At 44.3% G+C, this 6,845-nt stretch overlaps 1 pseudogene across 1 annotated transcript in view; it reads right to left on the bottom strand.

Annotated features, from left to right (window-relative positions):
- The window catches only part of LOC306896801 (ubiquitin carboxyl-terminal hydrolase 9X-like), a 17,105-nt pseudogene extending 10,509 nt beyond the window's left edge, over positions 1-6,596 (bottom strand). The window contains exons 1-15 of the transcript XR_013788359.1: positions 6,364-6,596; positions 5,925-6,070; positions 5,760-5,839; positions 5,564-5,676; positions 5,259-5,477; positions 4,244-4,359; positions 3,811-4,062; positions 2,138-2,276; positions 1,722-1,874; positions 1,543-1,647; positions 1,252-1,458; positions 1,048-1,183; positions 840-973; positions 648-735; positions 223-565 (exon numbers count right to left, since the gene is read on the bottom strand). The product of XR_013788359.1 is annotated as a ubiquitin carboxyl-terminal hydrolase 9X-like (transcript). The remainder of the gene's footprint in view (positions 1-222; positions 566-647; positions 736-839; positions 974-1,047; positions 1,184-1,251; positions 1,459-1,542; positions 1,648-1,721; positions 1,875-2,137; positions 2,277-3,810; positions 4,063-4,243; positions 4,360-5,258; positions 5,478-5,563; positions 5,677-5,759; positions 5,840-5,924; positions 6,071-6,363) is intronic.
- Between the last annotated feature and the right edge of the window lie 249 nt (positions 6,597-6,845).

The raw sequence follows: 6,845 nt of genomic DNA, 5'->3' as shown, positions 1-6,845 counted from the left end.
TTTTCTTGTGATTAGAAGTAGTTAGAAACATTTGAGATATTGGAAGTACTCATCTGAGCAAAATATTTAACACTGGCCTAGTGGTTTGGGATATTTTACTGCAAAATTGTTACAAACTGCACCTTTAAACAATAAACTTCATTTCCTCTGATGTCATGTATGATCTCTTGCTGATTATCATGCAGTGAAAGCAATGACACGTGCTGGATTTGCATGAGTTACCCTCCAGAGGTAGTCAAGACCAATCAGCTCCAGATCGTCCATCATGTACGCCCGTCGTTTGGCCACCAGCTTCCCCCTCTCTGCAGTTCACAGCTTTGAAGAAACGCTCAAAGCACTTCATGCCATTCTCCGTGAGGAGAGTCGGGTCCAGCTGCAGGACGTTGTTCTCAAAGAAGTCTTTGTTGATATCCGGGTCCAGGTCCGGCTCATCACCCATAAGTTTGGAGTACCATTAAAGCAGGCCTCGCGGTCACACAGGAAGACGGCGTTCTCCGCCAGACACTTCCAGATCTGTTTGGCTTGAGGAGCACAAAGCCACAGCTGGCCATCTTTCAGCAGAAACCTGAACACACATTATCAAATTAATCAAGCACTTCTTGCTCCTCACGCACGAAAACACAGGTTCTGTCTGTACTGTGACTGACCTCAGGAAATTGAGTCTCTCTTGAACTTCCTGTACGTGGCTGTACCTGCTGCCTGCTCGAACCGTCTGAGGGTCAAAGCCCGAACGCTCTGAGACGAACGTTACAAATGAAGCTCAGTACCGACAGCAAAATAACTCACTCTGGTAGGATAACAGCACACGAGCGTCACTTCCTGTTAGACGACACACATACCTTTGGAGAACTGTCTCATATTCTCCATATACGCAGACAGATTCTCAGCTACCAGCGTGACCAGCGCATGATTGTGCTGAAGCTGGTTGATCAGGTCATGACGATAGAAGACGTGAGGACTTCTCTGTGTCTGACTGCACGAGAGAGAGAGAGACGCTGAGAATAAACTCCAGACCTTAACAACACCTCACCTGATTCTCTGACTGACCTAAGGTTCTGAGGAGCTCTCCAAACAGACTACAGATCTCTCTGATCTGCTTCAGCGCTGGAATCACCCACTTATCGTTTGTCCGAAGCTCCTCGATGAAACGGTCGATCCACTGCATCTTCTGCGTGTCACGGTCCTGTAAGACAGACAGTAGAGCTCATTCACTGCTTCATGAGAGAAACGCTCGTAAACGCTCGTCTTTACCTGAGAGCAGCTGTAGTCCAGGATCTTAATGTGAGCGCTCAAAGCCTGATCCATGATGTCCACAGGGACGTCATCGCTGTGCGCCAGGTTCCACAGTAGGTTGAGCACTTTGTGAGCCATCACCCCGTCCTTATCGTCCTCAGCCAGCCTGCGTATCAATTCTAGAAGCTTCTCACGCTGCTTTTTGCTTGCGTTGGTCCAACTCGCCTGAAGATCGCAAACGTGCAGCATTTAACATTACATAACTAAAGCACAACAATAGGATGATAAGGCATGAAAGGACCCGCTCACCTTGAAACAGTCGAACAGACGGTCAAGCTGCTCAGGTGAGAAATCCCACGCCAGCTTGGCCAACAGGTCGTGAACATTCTTGACGATGGCTTCATGCTTTCCAGCCTGAGAAGCACAAACGGGCTGTATGATGCGTACCAATAAAGCCTCCGTGTCATCATATGACTGTGGTGGGGTACCTGTGCCGCCCAGATGTTGTCCAGGTCCTGTAGGGTGAGAGCTTTCTCTTTAATGACGAAACGCAGAATCTTCTCCAGCTTCTCCACATACTGCGGCTGATGAAGACTGTCTCTCAGGACAATGGACAGAATGTTGTTCTGCTGAATCCATTCCTAACGCACACACACACGCACACACACACAAATAGATCATCAACATCATCGTCACGCACTCGCACGCCTCATTCTGGCTCATATGCTGTTCGTGGCTCAGTATATGAGCTTTCCTGGGCCCAATGGTCAGAGCAAGGTCATGGGTTCCGTCCCAGGGATTGCACATACTTTAAAAAAACTAATGTATAGTACAATGCGATGTTAGTCGCTGTGGATAAAAGCATCTGCCAAATGCATAAATGTAAATGTTGATTGGCTCTTACAGCCATGCGCTCAGCAGTCAGCCACTCCTCTTCCTCTGGGTTGCCATGACGATGGGTGTAATACGACACGCTGGAGATCACTTTGTTCACCTCATTTAGTGCATTCATCTTCCCATTGAAGGAGGAAATTTGCAACAACCTGTAACGCAGGTGACATTCTATGATCAGAGCACATTCACCCAGACTGACCGCACAATTCAATTCAATTCAATTCAATTTTATTTATATAGCGCCTTTCACAATTTGCATTGTTCCAAAGCAGCTTTACAGGGGAAAAACGAAAAACCCAAGAAAGGGTAAAACACACTACATGGTGTTTTATATAATAAATCCAATTATTCTAGTAAATAATATCTAATGTCAGCATCTCCTGGTGGTTTATTTAGCATATTTGCATTAAGTGAATGCTTGGCTGAAAAGATGCGTTTTTAATCTAGATTTAAATTGGGCGAGTGTGTCTGATCCTGGAATAATATCAGGAAGGCTATTCCAGAGTTTAGGTGCTACATATGAGAAAGCTCGACCCCCTTTGGTGGATTTAGTTATTCTAGGTGTTATCAAAAGTCCTGCGTTTTGAGATCTTAGAGAGCGTGATGTGTTGTAGTATGATAGAAGCTCTGTTAGATAGGTAGGGGCTAAACCCTTTAAGGCTTTATAAGTGATTAAAAGAACTTTAAAGTCAATACGATACTTAATGGGTAGCCAGTGAAGGGTTGATAACATTGGGGTTATGTGATCATATTTTCTGGTCCTGGTTAGAACTCTGGCAGCTGCATTCTGAACTAACTGTAGTTTGTTTATTGATGATGAAGGACAAACACTAAGTAGCGCATTACAGTAGTCAAGTCTTGAGGTCATAAATGCATGAATAAGCTTCTCTGCGTCAGCAACACACAGAATATTTCGTAACTTGGCAACATTTCTTAGGTGGAAAAAGGCTGTTTTTGTGACATTTGAGATGTGATTTCGAAATGACAGGTTGCTGTCTAATATAACGTCTAGATCTTTTACTGTATTTGTTGGAGTAACAGTACATCCTTCAACTTGCAGTTTATAATCAGAAATATTTGGTTTGCGTGTCTTTGGTCCGATAAGTAGTATTTCTGTTTTATTAGAATTTAAAAGAAGGAAATTATAGGTCATCCAATGTTTTATATCTTCAATGCACTCTGCCAATTTGGGTAGCTGGGAGGAATCATCTGGTCTTGATGAGATATATAGCTGAGTATCATCTGCATAGCAATGGAAGCTGATTCCATGTTTTTTAATAATGTTTCCAAGGGGAAGCATGTATATGGAGAACAGCACGGGTCCCAGAACCGATCCCTGAGGTAATCCATAATTTACTTGCGTTAAATAGGATGATTCCCCATTTAGATGGACAAATTGATGTCTGTCTGACAAGTAAGATCTAAACCATTGTAGTGCCTGTCCCTCAATACCGGTATAATTGTGTAAGCGATCTAGAAGTATGTTATGGTCTACGGTATCAAACGCAGCACTAAGGTCAAGCAGGACCAGGAGTGAGATGTGACCTTTATCTGATGCTATAAGCAGGTCGTTTGTAATTTTAACGAGCGCAGTTTCAGTGCTATGATGAGATCTAAAGCCTGACTGAAATTTTTCGTGCATGTCGTTATTTTGTAAGAAAATAACAATGAGATGAAACTTACCTAAGGATCATTTTTAAGCGAAATATTTCCAAGTTCTTGACTGTTTCCTCCTGACCGGGGACCCTGGATGCCAAATTCTTCAGAGACTTTATAATCATAGACAGAGCATCGTTTTTGGCCTCATTTTTGGCCTCTTTCTTCAGCTCTTCATCTGTGAGGTTCTCCAAAAACTGTGGCACCATCTCGATTATAGGCAAGAAAAACGTTTTCACCGTATGTAAAGTCAAAAACTCATAACACTGGCCAAAAGGTCTGAAAGACAAATTGTGGAAAGAAAAATCAAGAAGCGTCTTGTGGATCATATAAATCTTTATGAGTTTATCTTTATGAATACATGTTGATGAACCTATTGAAAATAAACACACTGGAGTCGTCTATGGTATTGTGGGATAGATAATCTGAGGTACCAGATCTTTCTGGAAGGTGTACGTACTTTATGAGAGCTGCGATGATCTGGACATTAAGAGCCTGATTGCCCATGAAGCGCTCGTGAAGAATCTGGAACCCGTTCAACGTTCCAAATTTATTGATGAGGTCCACCAGCCAACCCTGAGCGCAGAGAGACGTATCAATAGAAGAACTCAGTCCTGCTAGACCAATCACAATTCATCTCAATGCTTCCTAACGTGTGGGCAGTCACACATCCAGACGTGTGTATTTTCAAGTATGTACTACAAACTATAAAAAGATTTGGAGTTGATAATTTAGGACAACAAATAAAAGAACAAACATCTGAAACAAAAATTTTCAGGATGTTATATCAGGCGCCAGATTCACAAAAGAAAATTCTTCTTAAATGCCATAAATTTGAATTTAAGAAAAAACTTCTTAAAACGGTACTTCACCCAGGAATCTAAATGTCCTCATGTTTTACTCGCCCTCAATGCATCTTAACCGAATATGGTTTTCTTCTGGAAGAATAATGCAATCAGAGTTTTAATACCACCTATCATTGGGTGAGTTGATGAACATCGATCAAAGAACTGCTTGACACGGCTCCGTGGTCTTAAAGGTCTTCTGAAGCCATTCCATGCGTCTGTTGTTGACAGCGCTATTAAAGTTGATGTCTAGCTTCCATCATCCCTCCAATATGCGTGAACCAGAGGCTTGTTCTTCCGGCAGATGATGCAGGCGTGTCGTAAGTTCCAGTGATGAACACTGCATTTTCTGCTTCGTTCCAATAGGATTGTGTCTACTCTGGCGGGGGATTTCATCACCATCATCTGCTGGAGGAACAGGCCTCTGGTTTACACGCATTTGAGAGATGACGGAAGCTAGACATTAAAGTTAATAGGGCTCTCAAAATGGATAGATTGGCTTCAGAAGAACTTTAAGAGCACGGAGCTAAATCGAGCAGATCTTTGAGTGATGGATGCACTTTCTGGAGCTTCAAAAAGTCACTGTTTGCTACACTGGAAGGGTTGATTGGGCCGTATGACGAGAAGTACCTTAGGTGACCGAGGGTCAGGCGGGCGGGCGAACAGGTCATTGTCCGCAAGCTGAACACCTGCAGGGACGCTTTCAGACGGACGTGTGCCGTTGTAGATGTGGAACTTGCAGTGTGGGTTGGTTGCCATGGCGAGCAGTTCAAGAAGAGGAAACCAATCCTGAGCCAGTTTGACCAGGCAGAGCTCGATGAGCCGGTGAGTGTTATTAATGATACACCTCTGAAAGCACAGAAACAACAGATCCTGAGAAATCCAACACATCATCCGAGCAACATACATGACCCAGCATGACCCAGCAAACTCACATGAATCTCAAACTTCCAACCGCTCACGGCCTCATCTGTCAGGATTTTAGAGAAGGAGATCGTCAGGCCATCGCGGAAGAACCTCTGACATGCCTCACACCTCACATCAAGCCCTGCACGACACACAGCATAAACTTCAATATCACAGCACACCTGACGCACGTATCAGACTTCATGTGACTTCATGACACTTCACCTTTTTTACTGAGATCTATAGCAGCTTCAAGCAGAACCTCCAGCTCTCCTTTAGGCAGGACCGGAACCACCCAGCGGGGCCTGAATGACAGAAAGAGCCATGGATCAGAGCAAACCACAAGAAACACAGGAACTAAACATTCAAACGCCGTTCATCTGAACGCACCGGTTGATCATGTCGTCCAGCTTGGCCAGGTCTGTGTGGGGGAAGGCAGGCTCCTCCTCTTCCGGTGGGGGCGGGGCCACACCCTGACCCTGTTCCTCAGGTGCACTGACAGGTGATGTCTCATTAGGGGAGTTTGGTGAGGGAGTCTAAACACACAAACACAGGAGAAACAACAACAAACACATGATGATGAAATCTAAACACATGGGCTGAAGTACAGAAGAAAGAAAGAAAGAGTGTCTTTATAAAAGCGACTTAAATATCCTAATTTAACGAAGGCATAGTCCTGACTTAATCTAAGCCTTGTCTGTGAAACCGGGCTCAAATGTGAACAGGAGTTTTTCTTTGAAGCACACGATCACAACAGCTTCCCATAATATATTTAATCTGTGGTGAACTGAAGGCCTGTTAATGAATTGATTTATTCACCCACACAGACCTGGTTCTGGGGTGAGACGGTTTGGTTTTGGCTCTCCGGTGATTGGCTTTGCCCCTGGCTCTCATTGCCCCCCACGGGTGACCCGCGGGTTGTGGCCGTCATGCTCGAGACGAGACAGATTTTGGCAATGTTGTCTGTTTATGTTGTGAGAGTCGGGGCAGCGAGGCAGATCCGGCATGCGGGCGAGTGAAAAAGAGGCACCTGCAACTCAGACTGGACAGCAGAGACCATCGCATCACCTGCAAGAAATGCAAAATACAGAAAGTAAGGTGACAGAGGAACTATATGTTGCAAAGAATAACTGTGTTTCACTGAACCAGATACATTTAAGTGTTGTGTGATTACAGTGCAAACCGATCTGAGATCAGAAAGGGTCAGTCCTCTAGTACACTGGACACTTGTCTGTCTAAACACAAACATCATGACACAGCTTGACCCACAACAACACTAAGAGTAAGATTAAAATAAACACTGACCGTTCA

This window comes from Barbatula barbatula (assembly GCF_947034865.1).
Source record: "Barbatula barbatula genome assembly, chromosome: 7".
In the NCBI taxonomy this organism is placed as follows: Eukaryota; Metazoa; Chordata; class Actinopteri; order Cypriniformes; family Nemacheilidae; genus Barbatula; species Barbatula barbatula.
The sequence above is the reverse complement of the archived record's forward strand: the minus strand, read 5'-3'. Positions and strand labels throughout refer to the sequence as shown.